Below are 20,894 nucleotides of genomic sequence, written 5' to 3' on the forward strand. Positions count from 1 at the left end.
GACATTGCCATCTCACTTGGTTGCCCACCAGAACTAAGTGAAAAGACCTTATTGACGATACCCCATAGTTTGGGTACAGTACACAATTCAAACTGAAACTGAATTTGAAGCCTCTCTGCTGGCTAGCATTTATAGTAACAGGAGGTGCTATGCATACCACTGGAGAAGAAAAGTTAACCAGTGGTCATACCCAGCAATGGACATACCAGGCAATAAATATTCACTTGTTCAATAGTAGCATGATTGCTATAAGGACAACCAATTACTTTCTGATTGGAATTGAGTCTTGCTCCTTAGAAGGAATTCATACTTGGTACTATAAGTCTGATTAAAGCCCCATGGACGAGGTCACAGGCCATGGTGAGGGATTTACTACAGTTACCTTGATAAATGGATGTACTCTCAAATATCTTCTAAATACTTAAAAGCTTATATCCATAGAATAGCGCTGTGTTTTGCAGTGGGCAGTGTTTAATGCAGAGACTCATAACTGGTCAAAGGCTAAGGATGAGTGTTGAGTACTCATTCCTAACAAGAACATTTGTATCACCATTTCCACGGGCCAGAGAACATCTTAGAAGGCAGAAAAAAAAAATGTAAGGGCTGGAGAATGGGAAGGAAATACTCTGAAATGCTGTCTTCTGAGGAGTACATGGCCTTTGCCGTCAACTCACAGCTGTGGTTATCCACATGAGACAAGATTGGGCCCATCAATATTCTTTCACAGATGGGGAAGGGGCTCACATGGTCCCACCCTTCTTTAAGGGGAGTCATTTTCCTCAGTGATTGCTCCAATAAGCAATTCCCTACCTGTGCTTAGACAAGCAATCCTGTTTAAACACATTAGGTCACAAAAATTACATGGAAGTAGGGGAAGATCAGTTGGAAAGAAGAGGTTAAGCAAGGCATAGGGGAGGTGAGAAAGTAATAGGGTGTGAATCTGATCAGAATCTGCTTTAGAGTTATATATTGAATATATTAAACTGACAACCCCACACCCCATGTTTTATACATGTATAAAACTCTAAAAAAAATGTAAAGATATGTTAAGGATATGGAAATGTATGATCCTTGGGCACAGCTGTGAGATTTGTAAGAAATGTTAAGAAGTAAAAGAAGTGTACAGAAGTGGATGCTCACAATCATCCATTGGACGGAGCACAAGGTCCCCAATGAAGTACCCAAGGAGCTGAAGGGGTCTGAAGCCCCATTGGAGGAACATCAATATGAACTTACCAGTACCCACAGAGCTTGGAACTAAAACCACCAATCAAGGAAAACACATGATGGGACATGTGGCTCTAGCCGTATATGTAGCTGAGGATGGCCTATTCGGCCATCAATGGGAGGAGAGGCCCTAGGTCCTGTGAAGGTTCTATGCCCCAGTATAGGGGAATGCCAGGACTGGGAATGGGAGTGGGTGGGTTGGGGAGTAGGGAGAAGTGGGAGGGGATAGGGAATTTTCGGAGTGGAAACTAGGAAAGGGGATAACATTTGAAATGTAAATAAAGGAAATATCTAATAAAAAGTGTAAAGCATTACATCTACTGTGGAAAATAATACAACAATCATTCAGAAAAACTTTAATATGTTGTATGACTAGCAAATGTCACTTCTGTGTACACAACTAAAATAAAACAAGATCTCAGAGGTATTCAAATACTCATGTTCATAGCATTATGAATGCCAAGAGGTAGATGCAACCAAGTGTCCATCAACAGATGAAAAAGTAGTGTGATTTGTGTATACAATAAAGTATTCAGCCTTATGAAAACAAATTCTGACACATGCTACACACTGGATAAAATATTAGTATATTAGGCTAGTCACAAAAAGAAATACCGTAGTTTCATTTATATAAATATTTGTAGCAGTCAGATTCATAGACACAGCAAGGGCAGTAGTGGTTACTAGAGCCTGGAGGGAGAGGACAACCGGGAACTGTTTAATGGCTATAGAGCTGCAGATTCCTAAGATGAAAGAGTTCTGGAGACAGATGATGGTAATGATCACATAACATGACACTGTCAAACTGCATGTTGAAAATGGCTAAGATAATACATTTTATGATGTATGTTAAAACAACTTGAGTTAAACTTTAAATCAAGGCTTAAAAGAAAGTACAAACAGAAACATAACAATGTATATTTAACCCAAGACCCCCTTTCTTCTTAAAATGCAGCAAGACAGCCAGAGATTAGAGATTTGCTGAGTCACTCCTTTAGACTTCAGTATTGTATACAGGAGTATTTTCTTTTCTTTTCCATGGCAACCTGACCTTCACTGTACCTGTAATCTGTGCCCCTGAAGTCAGCAGTGAAGGGTGCACATCAAGAGTACCTTTCAGTATGTCTACTTTCCCTGAGAGGCAATTTCCTGTTCTAGATGATCCTATCTTCAATGGATGGCTGCACATTGACCTTGGCTAGTCTGAAATTACTCACCTGAACTCCCGTACATTCCTGTAGATAGAAACTTTGGGAACAGATGGAGCGTGCTTAGTACTGTTGAAAATGTCCTTTCCATCTTGGTTCCCTGGGTTGGGTGTTGGGGAATATTGAGCCAAAAATGAAGATAATGGTGACTCACAGGCTCCTAGAGAAGAAATTCACATATGGCAGTCACTATGGGTCAGACTTTCCTCCTCTTGCTTACCTATCACCTCCTTCAGATAGATGTCAGGGTACTGTGTTGCTAAGCAGCAGGCAAGAAATGGGTTTCAGATTTCTAGCTTCATCTGTCATGCGCCCAGATGACATCCAGCTATCACACAGAAGTTTGTAGTTGGGTAGCAGATGGCAAGAGAGAAGGGCAACTAGTGTTATGCATCTGTGGAAACGTTATACTGTTCACTAGTAATGTGATGTACATGGCCCCAATTAGTTACATATTATAAACATGCAGCTGTATACCCCACTATTATCCATAGTGAGTAACCACCACCCACTAGGAATCTCTAAGATCTGGGCCAGCTGAGACCATGGCAGGCAGTCAAAAGGAGAAAGCTACATCTGGGTGGGGCACTGAAGACGACTTCTCTTGTCTGTGGGAGGTAAGTATGACTAGGTGTGCAGGTGGGCACTGCTGAGGCAGACAAGTCACACAAGTTATCTTCAGACAAGTCATCTACCTCACATTTGCTGCTCCTTCCGGCACTATTTTGTACCTAGTGACAATGACAGTTGATCATTTAGTGAAAACGTCCACACTGAAATGCTCTTAAACATCTTTATGATGATTTAGCAGCTTGGCAGTAGCAACATTTCTCAGCCAGTATCTGTGGATCCAGAACCAACCATGGCTTCACTGAGTCCTATGGTTCAGGACCTTCTGTGAGGTTGCAACCAAAGACTAGGCTTGCCCTAGAAGCATCTCGGAGCTAGAATGGGACAACTGTATTTACTGGACAGACCGAAACAGAGTTTATCTGGGGTCTGGCTTTTGGACCAATGACCTCAGTTCTTCACAATCTGTTAGCCAGAGGCTTCCCTTAAGAAGGGCATCTGTCTTGATAGGTCATCTCTTATGTGGCAACTGGTGTCTCTAAACTCAAGGAAGCAAAATCAGGACATTTTTGTAACCTAAAGTCAGGAGTGACAGCCCACTGCTGTGGCAAATTCTTTTCCTTAGAAGCACATAGTGATGAGCAGCTGTATGCACTATTACTGCACTTAGTACTTTGAGTAAACATTCCTAAATGCCTATGATAAAGCTCTGGTGCTTGATGCTGTTGGGAGGTGGTGGGACCTTGTATAATGGAGACTAGTGGGAGGGCTTTAGGTCATTAGGTGTGTGCCTTTGAAGGAAATTGTGTACCTATCTTCTCCCTCTCTGTTTTGCTTCCTGGCTTATGGTGAGCAGGTTTGCCACAACACATTCTCCTGCCATGATGTGCTGACACATCAAAAGCAATGAGACCAACTGGCCATGGGCCTTTGAAACCAAGGCCTTTGTAACTGAGGAACAAAAACACTCTTTAAATTGACTGATTATCTTTAGCACTTGTTGTAGTCATTATTGTAATTTTGTCTAGTTCTTAGTATTTGTTATAGTGATTGGCATAACACTCAGTGGAGAGGGAGGGACCACACTTATATTAATATATCAGACAATAAAGATCATGTTATAGATGGAGCTGCCCATCATAACTGTATTTTTGACAATATTGGATTATAATGTCCTTTCAAATGGGTAACGTGAAAATTACTATTATCAATATATCTCTGCCTAATCTGAAGATAATGATGACACAGGTAAATACCATTCTTGTAGAAGATTACTTAATGATGTTAAGATACTTTGTTGTTTTTTTGTTTTTTCGAGATAGGGTTTCTCTGGGTAGCCCTGGCTGTCCTGGAACTCACTTTGTAGACCAGGCTGTCCTGGAACTCAGAAATCCACCTGCCTCTGCCTCCCAAGTGCTGGGATTAAAGGCGTGGGCCACCAGGCCCAGCTAACATACTTTTTTTTTTTTTTTTAAAGTGCTTTTATCTTTCTGATCTGGAGTTTACCAACCTTTCATTTGAGTTTTGCTAGGAGGGTGGTGGTGGTTTAAAAAAAAAGTTACAATTTATAATTAAAAAAAAAAGACAGCTAAAACCAAATTTCTGTGTTTACCTAGTCTAAAATTCTGATTTCACAGGGTTAGAGCAGGTGGAGAGAGTGGGTCACATGCTGGTGGGCAGACTGATCATTACTAGTGTAGCTAGGCACATGCTTGGTTTCAGAAAATTTGAGGTCAAGTTGTCAGGTAGTCTCTCCGAGAGGCCTGCAGTATGGGTTGGATTAAGAATGTTGGTTGAGAAAATCAGGCAAAGGAAGAGAAAGAGATGGGGAGGGGAAGATAGGACTGAAAAAAAAGAGGAAAGTCTAAAGCCTGTTCACTCCAGGTGCCACTGGAGGGCTCCATGGCTCTCTATGGAGGTGCTACTCTCATGGAAAGAAACTTTTGTGCTCTGTCCTTGACACAGCATGGTACAGTGCACAGTGGTTAAGACTATAGGTTTAGGGATCAAGTTTGAATCATAGTACTCTTTGAAGCTTTGAAGTACTTTTATGAAGGGGATCCTGTATGTTTGGGCAGTAGGAGAAAGAAGAGAACACTGTGCACATGAGTGAATGTGGGTTGAAGCTTAAGTTCAAAGCAGGGCAGAGGAGCTATCAAGACTCTGAAGCATGGCCCGGATCAGATCTGTTTTTATTCATGAGTGCCAATCTAACACCAATTCTGGAGGCTGAAGATAGAGGCTGAAGAGAGCTTCCAAAAGTAAATGGTTCATCTGGGTAATACCAGGCTGACTGTACCTGGGCCTGCAGAAGGAAGTAGGCCCAGGTAAGAGGCTATGTGCCTTGGACACCATCATGCTGGAAGGGGCAAGGGTCCTGAAGAATCTGAATTGTAGTATGCAGTGGGTTTACTCAAATTCTACACATTCTTTTTAAAAATTCTACACACTTTTGCATTGAAAACAACAACAACAAAGCTTGTAAAATACTCTGCAATCTGAAAAGCTTATTTCAACTACTCCAGAAACCCAATCCCTACTAAAAATAGCATCCGCTTACACGCTAAAGGGACCCTTCCTCAACTGTATTTGGAAATGACAGTTGTAAAACTATAAACCAGAACTCAACCCATGCCAATGAGTTTGCAAAAGCACGAAATACTTTAAAGGAATAGAAGAGAGGGGGAAGTATTGGAGGTGAGAGGAGGGCGGGAGGGAATGTGTGATCCGGATCCATCCATCACAAGGAAATCTAAACCAAGGAGAGTGGTATTTAAAATACTCGTTTTCCGGAACATCTTCTGTAGACACATCCCAGTCACCCCTTCCCCTGAACACTCAAGTCCTGAGTTCCTGGCCCTACAGCCACCACCTCACCCGGTGCGTGGTGGCAGAGGTCCGGAGTAGCGCGACCTCTCAGGTGAGAGGCCACCCAGCCCTCAAGGCGCTCAAGGCCGGAGCCCATTCGCTGCAGCCTAAGCTGTGGGTGGGTGGGAGGGGGTTAGCCCGGAGGGGAGGGGGCGGGCGACGCCCGGTGAGTGCGGGGGAGGGGGACGCGGGGACGCTGAGAGAGTCGGGAGGGGCCTGAGCGCGACGCTGGGTATCGCCGGGAGCGGAGGGCGGGAGCGGCGAGGACGCGCGCTTCGCCTGGGTCGCTGGCGGACGCGCGCCGGAGTCCGAGCCTGAGACGCGCGGGCGCGAGGGACCGTGCAGAAACGGAGACTGGGGCAGCTGGAGGCGACAGCTTCGGAAGCTTCGGAAACACGCACGACAGCTGGGCTCCGGGGTCTTGGGCAGTAGCGCCCCGGCAGGGAGGTGGGCGCGGCACGAAAACGTGAGTAGCCCTGGGTGTGTCTGGCGGTTGCATTGGTGACATTCTGTCCTGGTGGGTGGACGCGGCTGGAGCAGAACAAGGAGCCCGAGGCTGCCGCGTTGTCACTCAGACACTGGCGCCCCGGCTCAACCCCGGCTCTTGTGGGAGTCTGGCAGCGCTTGCAGCTTGGGAGAAAGAGGTCGGCGACTTCGTTTTCTCTTGCAAGCCCTTGACATAGTCGGGGCGCTGGTTAGAAAAAGGAGACGCACGCCCTGGGAGGACGCGGCTTCGACCCCCGCAGCTCGGGTACCACGGGCGAGCGCCCACCAGCTCCTTGGGTCCCGGGTCAACTTCAGCCTCTCTGGAAGCCCTGACTAGAGGTCTGCTTGTGGACAGACCAGCATTACACAGCTTTCTGGGCTGGGACGCAGTGGATGCAGAGTGTCACAAGACAGGGTCGCCCGGCAGCGAAGCGCGACTGAGTCCCGCTGGTCGCGCTGCAGCGTGCGCGCGTTCGTGTCCCCACGGACACATCTGGGCGTGGGCTTTGTTCAGATGTGCTCACACCTGGGCGAATCGCCGTGAGCGGGGGGTGGGGGAAGGTGGGCGATGCTGACTGCCCACCTCGGCTTTCTCAGCTCTGGCGAGGAATCAGGGAATCAGAGGGGAACAGGATAGACACCAGGGATGGTGCGCTGGGGACACTTGCTTTGTTGGCTTCCAGGTGAGGGCCGTGACAGTTCCCCCACCACACACAGCCTCTGTGGACAGGGGCTTCTCAGGGCTGGTGCACCGGGTTTGGGACAGACTGGGAAGAGCCTCTGCCCTGCGCAGGCTCTCAGGGTGGGATCTGACTACAGCTTCGCCGGGGGGGGGGGGGGTACTGTGGTGAGCCTGGAGTGACTGCCCGCGCTAGAGCATCATCTAGCTGCGAGCGCCATCTGTGCCCGGCACCGCCCCGGGCCCTCCAGGCAGCGCGGGTGGGCGCCGCGGCACTCTGGTTCCCGGGGTGTGTGGATCCGGCTACTCTCGGTTCACATCTGCCACGGCACAGAACCGGGACCGGATTTCACAGTAGGCAGAGCTGGGGAGTCATTCTCTGAGAAGTGTTCTCTGGATAGCAGGTGCAGCACGAGTTCCCGGAGTCCACCGGGTTGGTAGGCAGGTCATTTCTTTCCCTTTGCTCCGGGCTACCTCTTCACATCCCCGAAGCTGGCTGGAGGTCCCTGTGCTTCTGCAAGCACAGAGAAAGGTCGCCATGAGCAAGAGTCCTTCTCCTACCTCACCATCTTCACCCACAGCTCCAGCACCAGGGTAAACTGAGAGGGAAGAAGTCCAGAGAGGGAAATGTTCTTCTCCTTCTCTAGTCTTGGATGGTTAATAAAAAGAAGTGTGGTTTTGAAGCACAGCGTCCTTCCTTGCTGAAGCTCTAGCAGGAAGCCGTGGAGCAGAGTATAATGGGGTAGGCAGCCTTGTTTCCGTACGCACCAGGAGCTCCCCCTGGGGTTGTTGTGGGGAGGAACACAGTGACCCCTGAATACAAAACCTGCTTGAATTGGACTACTTCCGAAATGGCCTATGCTAACCACCCATTGCCTGCTGTGAGGCCTTTCAGAAGTGGTAAAACAATGGAGACAGGCGAACTCTTTCTAGGTTAATGATATGGTAGCCAACTTATTGGGAAACTCCAGGTGTGCAGGAACTATGCACACACAACATCTCATGTCAATTCTCATAACAACTCCATTTCCAAATTAAGAGAGTAGCTTAGACAGGTCAAGTAACTTCCACAAGACCACATACGTAGCCAGGGAGCAGCGGAGCTTTCCCATCAAAGACTTTGAAAGTGTGGTCTTCTTGAGACTTCTCATGAATTTAGAGGAGGCCCAAATCCTGAGTATTCAACGCCAAAATACTATTCCATTGAATACAAATACAAAGCTATTTAATTCGGATGTGTGCAGACTTTTTTTGGTAACAGGCAATGCTGTAGTTCAGATGACAGTATTATGGAATAACTTTTTACTCCAATAATTCTTTTATGGGCTTTTATATCTCCACTGGTGTGTCTGTGTGTGTGTGTGTGTGTGTGTGTGTGTGTGTGCGCGCGCGCATGCGTGTGTGCGTGCGTGTGTATACTCATAATCCGGTCCATTACTGTCACTAACTTGTTCTTGGTGACCAGAGGTCCCAACAACTACACGGGGATATTACTAGCACTTCATTTGTCATTGTTATTGTTATTTGCTTGTTTGTTTTTGAGAGAGACTTACATCAGATACCCCTTGCTGGTTTGGAACTTGCTACATAGACTAGGATAGGTTTGCCTCCCAAATTCGAGGACTAAAGGTGTGCATTATCATATCCAGCTTTCAGTGTAATTTTAAACAAACATTTCTTAAAACAAGGCAAAGTGTGTGTGTGTGTGTGTGTGTTTATACTCTGGCCCATATACACATCTCAGAGGACGAATTTTCAGGAAGTGGTTCTCTCCACAATATTTTGAAGCTCTGTTTTGTGCAGACCAATCCTCAGTCTCCCAGCTTGCTGCAAAGGTACTGGGATTTGGGCACTGCATTAAGTTTTTGGCAGGATGTCTAGGGATTGCCACATCGGCTTGCACTGAAGGAGCATCCACTTGCTCACTCATCTCCCCAGCCCCAAGGCAAACATTTATATTTAACTAAAAGCTCCCAACCCTGAGCAGCTTTTGTAGACTGTTTGGACTACAGGAGAGTTATTACCCAAATTCTACACCGAGTTTAGAGAGTCTTAGCAGAGAAATCTAAGAAGGCTTTCAGCAACCTAAGTATGTGGCAATGTGTGATACTTTTACCAAGCCATTCCACATTACTATAGAAAAGAAGAATTAGAAGAAAAGTAATATTGACCATCTTTGGCAGAGCTATTAGGATGATCACAATTGACCCATCCACTGAAAAATGCATCAACGTTGCTTTTATAACTCTGACTTGGGAAAGTAGCTAAATGTTTCACATTAGTGTGAATATAGTGCTATAATAGACCCTGGACAACTTTGCACTTAACAGTTTGACTTTCAAAAGCAGTGCAGCAGGTGCCAGAGAACTGGCCTGGTCATGTATTGCAGGGTAGGGATGTGGCCATGGCCTGAGGGCACACACCTTTATACCACAGTGGTGGTGTTGCAGCATTGACAGTGAATGAATCACATGCTTCTTGCGAGCCTGTGTGGTGACAGTGCCAGGTATGAGTGCTTCACAACTTTGTGTCAGAGTGTCGTGAGAATGTGCAGACCAGGGGTGTAGACCACTATTGTAGGGGCATCCTCCTCCTCTTCTAAAAGATCTATTTGTTTATTTTATGTATATGAGTATGCTGTAGCTGTCTTCAGACACCCCAGAAGAGGGCATCAGGTCCCATTACAGATAGCTTTGAGTCACTATGGCGTTGCTAGGAATTGAACTCAGGACCTTTAGAAGAGCACTTAGTGCTCTTAACCACTGAGCCATCTCTCCAGCTCCGTAGGGATCTCTTCAATTAACACTTTTATTTAAGTATCACTCTCCTCATGTGATGGATAGAATATTATCTGGCATATATATATATATATATATATATATATATATTCCTACAAAGATACGATTTAATGGAATTCCACAGAAGATTCTCTCTAAAGAGATTAGTTTGTTCGTTCATTCATTAATTCATCATAAATATTTACTGAGTGAGTGGCCTCTTGTTCTCAGCACTGGAGTGATTGTGATGAGCATAACATTTCTATCATCAGTGTTCACAGATTTACGTTTACATAACTTAAATATCTGACTTGTCATCCTGGAATACAGTTTAACATCTTCAGTAAAAGCCCCCTTGTGACCTCTTCCTGTTATCATTCTCCTGAAAGGTAACCTCTAAATGTCACTCTCACTGTTATAAATTATGCATGCCACATGTGCCCCTGAGAAATTATGCCATACAACAGACCTCGTGTGAAAGGGGTTTATTGGGGGAGCGGGGAAGAGTGAGGGCCTTGGAAAGGGGTAGATGCAGGCAAGTGGACATGTAGACAGACAGACAGAAGGAGCAGAGACATGAGGGCAGAGAACAGATAGAGAAATTTGGGGAACACATACACATGTGCGCGCATGCACACACACACACAGAGAGAAAGAGGGGGCAAGGGAGGGAGGGAGAGAGAGCTGCTGAGTGGCAGCAGGTCCTTTTATATGCAGCACACACCTGTAGCATCTAGCCAAGGCAGATCGTGTCCTAAGCAATTGCTAGGTCCCCGAAGGCAGGCCAGCAGAATGACTGTATATTAACCCTCACCATGACAGCATTAAGTCCCAACATGAAGGCGACATCAGCTGCCACTGAAGCCCCAGCCTAAAGAACAGTTTCTGTCTGAGAAGGATGACAACCCAGAGCAAACAGGACAAACAAGGCAGCTCTGATGTGCTTGCCTGCACTAGGAAGCTTTGTGTGTGTATCTCAGGAGTGTTTAGGTCATCTTTGAGATGCTCGATGATTAAAAGTGATTCACCAATGACTGAAATTTGCCAAATGTGAGTTGGAGAGATGGTTTAGAGCATGCACTGCTCTTTCACAGGACCTGAGTATGGTCCCCAGCACCGATATCAGGGGACCCACAATTGCATGTAACTTCCGTTCCAGGGAAGGCACAGCCTTTAGCCTCCACAGACACCAGCATTCACATGCTGTACATACCACACAGAGATACTTATACATAATTAAAAATAATGAAATTAAATCTTTTCTTGTTGTTTTTGTTTGTTTGTTTGTTTGTTTTTTCAAGACAGGATTTCTCTATGTAGCCGTGGCTGTCCTGGAACTCACTCTGTAGACCAGGCTGACCTCGAACTCAGAAATCCGTCTGCCTCTGCCTGCCAAGTGCTGGAATTAAAGGCATGCGCCACCTCTGCCCAGCAAAATTAAATCTTTTAATAAGCACTTAGATGTTCTTTCTATTTTAAATTTTGTACTGCTTTTCACCTGAAGAAGCCCTTAGCCTTCTTGGCAGGTAAGCAAACCTTCCAGGTTGATGAGAAAAGTGAAGAGACCTGGATGCTAAGAGCAAGAATCCAGTGACTTATTTTTATTGAACTTACACTAATGAAAAGATCCTTTGGCTCCCCCTTACCAAAAAATAAAATAAATAAAAATAAATGAATAAATAAATAAATAAATAAATTTAAAAACAAAACCAAAAAACCCCTCTGTTGGCATCAAAGGAAAAAATTATCCTGTCATGTCTATTACGGCATAAGTGACAAATAAAAGTTATGTATATTTAAAGGCATGCAACTTGATGTTTTGATGGAGGTATATATTAATAGATGATCATCAAATATTCATTACATTCTATATTAACATTTTCTCTCTCATTTTGCTGAGAGGAGTTTAAGATCTGCTGCCATAGCAAACTTCAATCATACTCACTAGTATTGACCATAGTCACTATCCTATTCATTAGCTATCCAGAATTTATTGTTTCAACCTAACAAACGTTGTACCCTGTGGCTCCATTCTTCATTCATGTCCCCATCCCTATCCTCACCTCCAATCCACAGAACTACCATTCAGCTGTATGCTTCTTCCTTTGACTGACATTATTTTCTCAATCTTTCCTCCTTCTCTTCCTCTGGCTCCCTTTCATCCTTATCAACTCCCTTCCTCTGGCCCTTTTTTCTGATTTATTTTTATGTATGCATATTTTGCCTGCATGCATGTTTGCATCACATGCATGCAATTCCCAAAAAGGCTAGAAGAAGGTGCTGTATCCTTTGGAACTAAGGTTAGCTGGTTGTGAGCTGGCATGTAGGGACTGTGACTTGAATCCAGGTCCCCTGGAAGAACAGCTATTGCTCTTAACTGTTGAGCCATCACTGCAGGGCCCTTCTGTTTTGATATAAGCTCTTGTAATTTAGCCCAGGCTGGCGCTGACTTCTCAGTATTTCTCCATCCACTTTCCTAATGTTGAGATTACCAGGGTAGGCCATCACACCTAGGGACTGACATTTCTAAGAATGACAAAAAATGCATGACATCAATAGATAATCGTTGGTTCTCCTCAAATCCAGAAGGAGACTGCAGAAAGGAGGAATGCATCAGATTGGCTTAAGCTCCATTTTTATCAATTTGAATTTCATAATCAGTTATATCTCAAAGGAGAGACAAATTCAATCCACTGTGTAAGATGTAAGTTGCTTTTTACTGTAATAAAGTATACAGTGTGTCACTGCAAACCATCTTAAAATAAATAGATGAGTGTCATTACATGAATCCACACTGTGAGGATCATCACCACTGTCGAGGGCCAGCCTTTTCTTCATTTCAAACTGAAACCTGTTAAACAGTAACAGCTTCTCTTCCCCTAGTCTTTGGCAATCACCACTCTAATCTGTCTCTATGAGTTTGACTAAGTATCTCATTTGAGTCAAGTGGTCGAGCCTCTAATCATTGGCTGACCTTACTTGCTCAGTATGTCCATTGTGCGTTGTCATTCAGCTGCCAGTGAGCACCTGGGTTACTTTTACCTTTTGGCTACTGTAGGGATGCTACCGTAAATCTGGATGTATAAGTATCTCTTTGAATCATTGTTTTTAATTGTTTGTGGTATACACCCAGAAATTAGGCTGCTGGAGCCTCTGAACACTGTTTTAAAATTTGTTTTAGGATCACCATGCTTTCTATGGTAACAGTTGCATCATTTCTCAATCCCACCAGTTGTGTAGTGATTCCCGTGACTTCACATCTCAAACAGCACTTCTTCCTTTCTGTTTTCTTGATAAGAGCTGTAGTAATAGGTACAGAATTTCTACTTTTAAAACTTCAGAATAATAAATATCTCGGTGGATAAAACACTTGCCACGGGGCCGCATGACCTGAGTTCAAATTCTCCAAACCCATGAAGAGTAAAATGTGGTAAGTTTCTGAAATCTCTGTGCTCCTACAGAGAACTGTGGATAGAGATAAGCTGATCATGGAATGATCATGGTCCTACTCCCTGGCATGCAGTACAGTGGTGAGAAACAGAGAGACCCTGCTTCAAACAAGGTATAGAGTAAGGAATGACACAGAGCTGTTCTTCTCAATCCGCACATAGGACATGGGACATATACATACACATGGTGCCATGTATCAGACATACAAAATAAAGCCATAAATCAGCATGCTGTGTATCATGAACAAGAAGTCACTCACAAGGTTTCCTAACTTTTTCGTTTAACCCTTATTAACTAGAAGTTGCACAAGCTGAAACAAGTATGGCTGACCCCATATCTTGTGAAAAGCCTAAAGCAGATGCTGTTTTGTGTGTATGCCATACTCCATCATGAGACGGCACTGGTGATGTCTGTCCTGTTGATATTTTAATGTGATGAGTTGGAGTATATGTATGTCTGTGGTGCACTTGTGCCAAATGATTTTGTTACAAGAGTAGATTAAATTAGCATGCCTTTGTTTTATTGCCCCAAAGTGACATCATTATTTTAATCAAGACCAAGAACACATGTGTCCCAGGTCTGGAACAGATAGGAACATCTTCATGCTGCATGGTTAGAGATGTGCTGGAATTGTAAATTACTTCTCTGCATTGGGCATTTCTTTCTACCATTGACTCTTCAAAGATGACAGAATAACCCTCACCACCCAATTATAATTGCTCAGCTGAGCTAATAAAAAAGATGTGGTGTCAACTTAATTGACCTAGTTTATTGGCCTACAAGATTGGAATTCCAAATTAGGAAAAAAAAAAAAATAGCAGCCTGATGGATGGTTTCCCTCAGATAACTAAAAAGCTAGTAAGTATAAGAATTTTCCAGTGGTGATCCACCTAGACTCCTGCATTATGCACACTATCAAAGGTCTCACTCTGTTTCACAACACTGCTAGCAACTCCTATCTTGTATAGTGTGTTCCCTTGTTATCTTCTGTATCACTCTTCATTATTTAATTCAAAGGAGAATGAAGATGACAGTTACTATTACATCAAAATGATCCTAAAATTCTCCTTATTAAGTGAATACAGGAAATACTGGATATAGTGTTTTACATATGTATGTTCATTTATAATATATTCTGCATTTTATGATATGCATGGTGTCAAAACCCACTCTAACAAGAAGTCTATTCCCAGGGCAATCTCAGGGAATCCTGTAGGAGGTCTTCCACGGGGCACTATGCAATGAATTTGATTTATCTTTCTCAAGTGGGTTGAGAGCATTCAAAAAATTCAGTATGTGTTATTCAGCGTGTAGTGTGATTTTTTTTTCTCCAAATTTCAACTTTAAAGCTAATTCCGTGCCACTTCTAGATGCCCTTGGCATTTGAATAGTGTGATCTGAGCATGCAGTTTAGACGAGCACTACAAACACTGCTTAGACTCTATGAACATATTTCATCAAGGGAAGAGGAAAACGGGAGGATGAGTGCTAATTTCCCACTAATTGTGCCTTAAGGTAAGAATGGACTGTGAAAGAGTTTCATCCTGGAGGGTTGGGTTTTTTTTTTTTTTTTTTTTTTTTTTTTTTTTTTTTTTTGGTTCTTTGAGGGAGGATGGCTTGCAAGCAAGCAGCCTTCCAAAGCCTGGTGCGCCTTTTCAGTCCCTCACCTCAATAGAGAACTGGAAGGACAAAAGTGAACAAAGGAGGCCTGTTTTGCCTGCCCCACTTGCTGGGCTGTTGTCCTGGCCCCTTTCAGTGAAGGAGGGGGGCGCTGGGTCAAAGTTGAAGAACACTGAAAAGGAATTCAAGCTTCGAGTCGAAATTTGAATTATAGCTTCAGTTTGAGCGCAGTGTAAATTAGTTTGAATTGAAATTTTCAACCTCTAGAAGCTGAAGTGACAGATGGTGTTGGAGCTCTGTATGTAGCCCTGCACGGCGTGCCCATAGTGTGGAGTGCCCCAGCCAGGCACTCAGTAAACATCTAGTTAACTGACAAAAGTTCCAACACTGTAGGAAGTGCAGTTTGATGCTGTACAGTGCATTAAGACATTGGACTGTGTGAATTAAGGGGAGGCCCCTTGTGTCTGGCACACACTCAGACGCACTCACTCCCTCTAATTGCATTGCAAATATTCTTCTGACAGTTCTGTGGCTTTCTCTTATCTGATTGAATAAAAACAAAAATGCTCCCATGCAAGAATACATTATAGTATTTTGGTATTGTCTGCAAAATATTTTTATGTATAGTAAAGTGAATTTGTCACAAATATTGACTAGCTAGCTAGACAGTGTTGACAGTGGTTTTTTTTTCCTATATAGTAGATTTATGAAAAATAAGTTGGGCTTTCTGGTTCTGGTGGGGGCTGATGATTTTTATTTGCTATTAAAGTTCTTAATATGACACATGGTTCTTCATTCATTGGTTAGGTAGCATCCAATTTAAAATGTTTTAATAGAAATAGTTACTAGGAAATAGAGGTTATTAGAGTCTAAATGAAATAAAAAAACAATTTGGGCTAATTTAAAGCTTTCTTAGTTTTTCATAAAAATATAGAAATTGAAAAATTATAGTTCTTGAAAAGAGCAAAATTGAGAGTTGAGAAATTAGCAAACTTTGTTTTGGTAACTTTGCTTCTTTAAATGACCTGACAACCCTGTCTTTGGTTCTTCACACACACTCAAATGTCTACGCATACACACCCATGCTAATATAGAGACATTTCTACTTTCTGAGGGATAACATGGAAATAATTTGAATAGCCAGTAAAGAGGTAATTTAGGGTATATACTCTAATGTGGACAAAAGCTAATTTGCTTCAGATTACTTAGCTCATACGATAAAATGCATGCTTACATTTTAAGCTAAACTACATTTTAACTACTGGAATAGAGATTTTAAACTCCATGGTTAGAAGTATATGTCTCTAGTAGCAGTTACCATGATGCAAAATTATACTGGGTGGGAGGATACATCAAAGGTTGACTGCTCTCGCGGAGCCATGAGAGCATTTGTTAAATAGTGAAAGAGTTCATAGTCTGATTCATTTTCTGGATCTGAGAATAAGAGATTAGAAATGAGGGACTGTAGAGAGTTTGGCTGGAGGGAAGACTCAGTTGAGCATTAAGAATTATGACATCCCAGAGAAGTGTCCTGTGGCAAAAAAGAATGAGACTTATGTTAAGTAAGGAGCAGAGTGAACACAGCTATGCAAATCTAGTAATACAAAATCTCAAGTGATAAGGAATAAAAATGAAAATGTATGGTCATCGTCTGGCTAATAAAGGATAATCTTTATTTTGCATCATCCAATATTAAATACACTTGATTGTTTTATTGTGAGACTTTAGATCATTGAAGAAATGATGTCATAAGACAAAAATAATTCACAACGTAATCTGTAAGACAAAATCATGAAAATATATTTGCATTGAAAAGAAACTGGGGCTGGAGAGATGGCTCAGCGTTTAAGAGCACTGACTGCTCTTCTGAAGGTCCTGAGTTCAAATCCCAGCAACCACATGGTGGCTCACAACCACCTGTTATTAGATCTGATGCCCCCTCTTCTGGGGTGTCTGAAGACAACTACAGTGTACTTATATATAATAAATCAATCAATAAAAATAAGATACAGGTATTCGACTCAAATTTTAAAAAAAGAAAAGAAAAGAAAAGAAAAGAAAAGAAAAGAAAAGAAAAGAAACTGACAGTTTCCTACGAAAGGATATCTCAGTATGAATCAGTTAAATTATTGGCCAGCTTGGCTCTTTCCAACTATTTTGTTTCTTTATGTACTAGTAGTTGTCTCACCTTGAGGAAGGCAGATAAATGTAACTGTGAAGCTAGCTAGCCTACTTGGGACAGTTATTCATTTCCAGTAGGGTTCTTTCCTTTGCAAAGAATTATGTGACTTAGCTCCTAAAGTACATCAAAGTTCAATTCAAGGCAGTGTTCAGATGTGCATAAGGAGAGAATGAATTCATTCAGTCTACTGAAGGGGTGTGGCACACCCAGGGCAACCTTATCAAATGAGGTTAAGTCAATAAAGAAGGAAACAGGTGGAAATTAAGGAAAATATCTCAATTGCATGATATTGAGATTCCAAGTCACATCTGTCAAGGAGAAAAAGATAACTAAGTAGTTATCCAGGCCCATTAGGTCTTGCTCATAATAGAATTCTATTAGCACTCCCTGGGTACCTGAGTGGGGAAACTTGGTCCTCTTTCTGTCGTGTAGGAGCCTGAGCTGCCTTTTCTCTTTTCACATAGAGGTGTGTATGTGATAGGCCCATATTTTGTGGTGCACAACTGAATGCATGAATATAGCAAAATGTCAGACTGTTGAAAGAAGAGAATGGGGTGTGACTCTGTGCTTAGTCCTAGTTTGAAGACAGATGAAGTTTAGCCCATGGGAAATCAAACATTCGTGATTGCGTGCCTGTAGTTTTTGCAGATTGTGAGTTGTTTTGTGCTTCTAAATCAGGCACTTGAGCTGGCAGGAGAAATGATTCAATGAAGTATGGGGCTATTTTTTAAATCACTGTAAGTTGATCTTAAATGCTGTCTTTGTGACCCCCGCCCTCCAAGGACTTCCACTATAATTTACTATCTGCTCACCCAAGGAAATTCTGGATTTACATAAGGTTTTTCTTTTCCTCGATTCACGTGTCTTTCCCTCTGCGGTACATGCATGGCAGCGTGCCCACTGAGTCAAGCACTTTCTGAGATTGTTTTCTACCAGGTGAATTTGCAGAAACTGGAATCAAGGCACACCGGACAAAAAGGAAGAGAAAAACTGCTGTAGATTTAAAATCTGGACTCTGTTTCCCCCCTCCCCCCCCCCTTTGCTTGACCCTTCCACCTTCTCACCTGTAGTTTGCTTCATTTTCTGATATATGAGTTGAGTTATTGCAGGTCCTTTCCCATCTAATTAGTGGGTTATAGGAATTGGCTTCAAGGCAGGCCTGCCATGTTGAGAGATTAACCTAAAAAATTGATACAAATATGCAGTGAGTCTGTGGGAGGTAGGTTTGTATCATTGTGATATGCTGAGTTTACCCTGTCTTCTTCTTCTTCTTCTTTTTCTTCTTCTTCTTCTTCTTCTTCTTCTTCTTCTTCTTCTTCTTCTTCTTCTTCTTCTTCTTCTTCTTCTTCTTCTTCTTCTTCTTCTCCCTCCTCCTCCTCCAAGATGTGATCTGTGCTGTAAAATATAGTTGTTGACCTGACATAGACACTGGGTGTTAGAACTGGGAATGTAGGCCAGGTTGAATTGTACCTCTGTGGGTCCAAGTTCCACCTTGCTGCTGGGATGTGTGAACGCTAAACTACCTTCCATTCTCTCAATCACGGTGGTGCTGGGCTCTCAGAAGACATCAGGGGTGGCAGAACAGAGTCTGGAACAGAGAGGGCTCAAGGGCCAGAGAGGATGTGGGAAGACTCAGTCAGCATGACTCTGTATAACAAAAGCTCCCCTCCTGCACCCCTCATCCTGGTTCTTTTTTTTTTGGCAAGGAGGAATTATTTTTTTTATTAGGTATTTTCCTCAATTACATTTCCAATGCTATCCAAAAAGTCCCCAATACACTCCCCCCCCCAGTCCCCCACCCACCCACCCCCACCCCTTGGCCCTGGCATTCCCCTGTACTGGGGCGTATCAAGTTGGCAAGTCCAATGGGCTTCTTTTTCCAGTGATGGCCGACTAGGCCATCTTTTGATACAAATGCAGCTAGAGTCAAGAGCTCTGGGGTACTGGTTAGTTCATAATAATGTTCCACCTATGGGGTTGCAGTTCCCTTTAGCTCCTTGGGTACTTTCTCTAGCTCCTCCATTGGGGGCCCTGTGATCCATCCAATAGCTGACTGTGAGCATCCACTTCTGTGTTTGCTAGGCCCCGGCATTGTCTCACAAGAGACAGCTATATCTGGGTCCTTTCAGCAAAATCTTGCTAGTGTATGCAATGGTGTCAGCGTTTGGAAGCTGATTATGGGATGGATCCCTGGATATGGCAGTCTTTAGATGGTCCATCCTTTCTTCACAGCTCCAAACTTTATCTCTGTAACTCTTTCCATGGGTGTTTTGTTCCCAACTCCAAGAAGGGGCACAGTGTCCACACTTTGGCCTTCGTTCTTCTTGAGTTTCATGCGTTTAACAAATTGTATCTTATATCTTGGGTATCCTAAGTTTTTGGGCTAATATCCACTTATCAGTGAGTACATATTGTGTGAGTTCCTTTGTGAATATGTTACCTCACTCAGGATGATGCCCTCCAGATCCATCCATTTGCCTAGGAATTTCATAAATTCATTCCTTTTAATAGCTGAGTAGTACTCCATTGTGTAAATGTACCACATTTTCTGTATCCATTCCTCTGTTGAGGGGCATCTGGGTTCTTTCCAGCTTCTGGCTATTATAAATAAGGCTGCTATGAACATAGTGGAGCATGTGTCCTTCTTACCGGTTGGAACATCTTCTGGATATATGCCCAGGAGAGGTATTGCTGGATCCTCTGGTAGTATTATGTCCAATTTTCTGAGGAACCGCCAAACTGATTTCCAGAGTGGATGTACCAGCTTGCAATCCCACCAACAATGAAGGAGTGTTCCTCTTTCTTCACATCCTCGCCAGCATCTGCTGTCACCTGAATTTTTGATCTTAGCCATTCTGACTGGTGTGAGGTGGAATCTCAGGGTTGTTTTGAGGTGCATTTCCCTGATGATTAAGGATGTTGAACATTTTTTCAGGTGCTTCCATGCCATTCGGTATTCCTCAGGTGAGAATTCTTTGTTCAGTTCTGAGCCCCATTTTTAATGGGGTTATTTGATTTTCTGGAGTCCACCTTCTTGAGTTCTCTCTATATATTGGATATTAGTCCCCTATCTGATTTAGGATAGGTAAAGATCCTTTCCCAATCTGTTGGTGGTCTTTTTGTCTTATTGACAGTGTCTTTTGCCTTGCAGATCATCCTGGTTCTTGATGAAAGAGACAGTCCTTGCTTGTCCAAACCGTTTACATACAACTTACTCAGGGTGGACCAGAAATTACCTTTTGTAGGAAGGAATGTCCAGGAAGGGAAACTTATTAGCTAAACCCTAAGGGCCAGCCCATCTAGATACCTCATTAGCATGGAGAACTAAAAGCTATCACATCCCCATGTGGGGTGTCATGGTCACGTGCTCCAGGACAGGAACCAGGTTAAGAAGAGATGAAATGCCTACCATTCTCAGATACAAAAATTACCAGGGTGTCTGAATCCATTCAACCTTCCTAGTTTTTGTCTGGCAACATGATTCTACCTGCTCCACATATCCCCTTAAAGGGATGGTTTATATTTTATTAGTTTGTGTATGTGGAGTTGGGGATTGAACTCAGGGACCCCATTCACACTGGGTCAATGCTCTGCCACCTTTGTTAAATAGTTTAGTCCCCAATCCCCTAATTTGTATTTTAAAGTCCTATCCTCCAGTACCTTAAAATATAACCTTTTCGAATAGATGATTTTTTATATTTAAGGAGGGTACTTGGATTTGGCTACAGTTCAATATTACAAGTGGCCTCACTTAAAAGGGGAATTTAAAGAAAGGCAAATTAGAATAAGCCATGTCATAATGAAGGCAGAGGTCCAAAAGCTGAGGA

At 43.1% G+C, this 20,894-nt stretch overlaps 1 protein-coding gene across 29 annotated transcripts in view; it reads left to right on the forward strand.

Moving 5' to 3' along the window:
- The first annotated feature begins 5,813 nt into the window (after positions 1–5,813).
- Positions 5,814–20,894, forward strand: part of Nrcam (neuronal cell adhesion molecule) — a 266,455-nt gene continuing 251,374 nt past the window's right edge. For 28 of the 29 annotated variants that reach the window (XM_085830322.1, XM_085830320.1, XM_029484548.2 and 25 more), the window contains exon 1: positions 6,150–6,339. The gene's annotated coding sequence lies outside the window, so the exon portion shown is untranslated. Of the gene's footprint in view, positions 5,926–6,149; positions 6,340–20,894 lie in introns of those variants that run through there. The other variant, XM_085830319.1, reaches the window with a different exon arrangement.

The sequence above is a fragment of the Mus caroli genome, unplaced genomic scaffold (assembly GCF_978045245.1).
Source record: "Mus caroli unplaced genomic scaffold, Mus_caroli_1 scaffold_14, whole genome shotgun sequence".
NCBI lineage: Eukaryota > Metazoa > Chordata > Mammalia > Rodentia > Muridae > Mus > Mus caroli.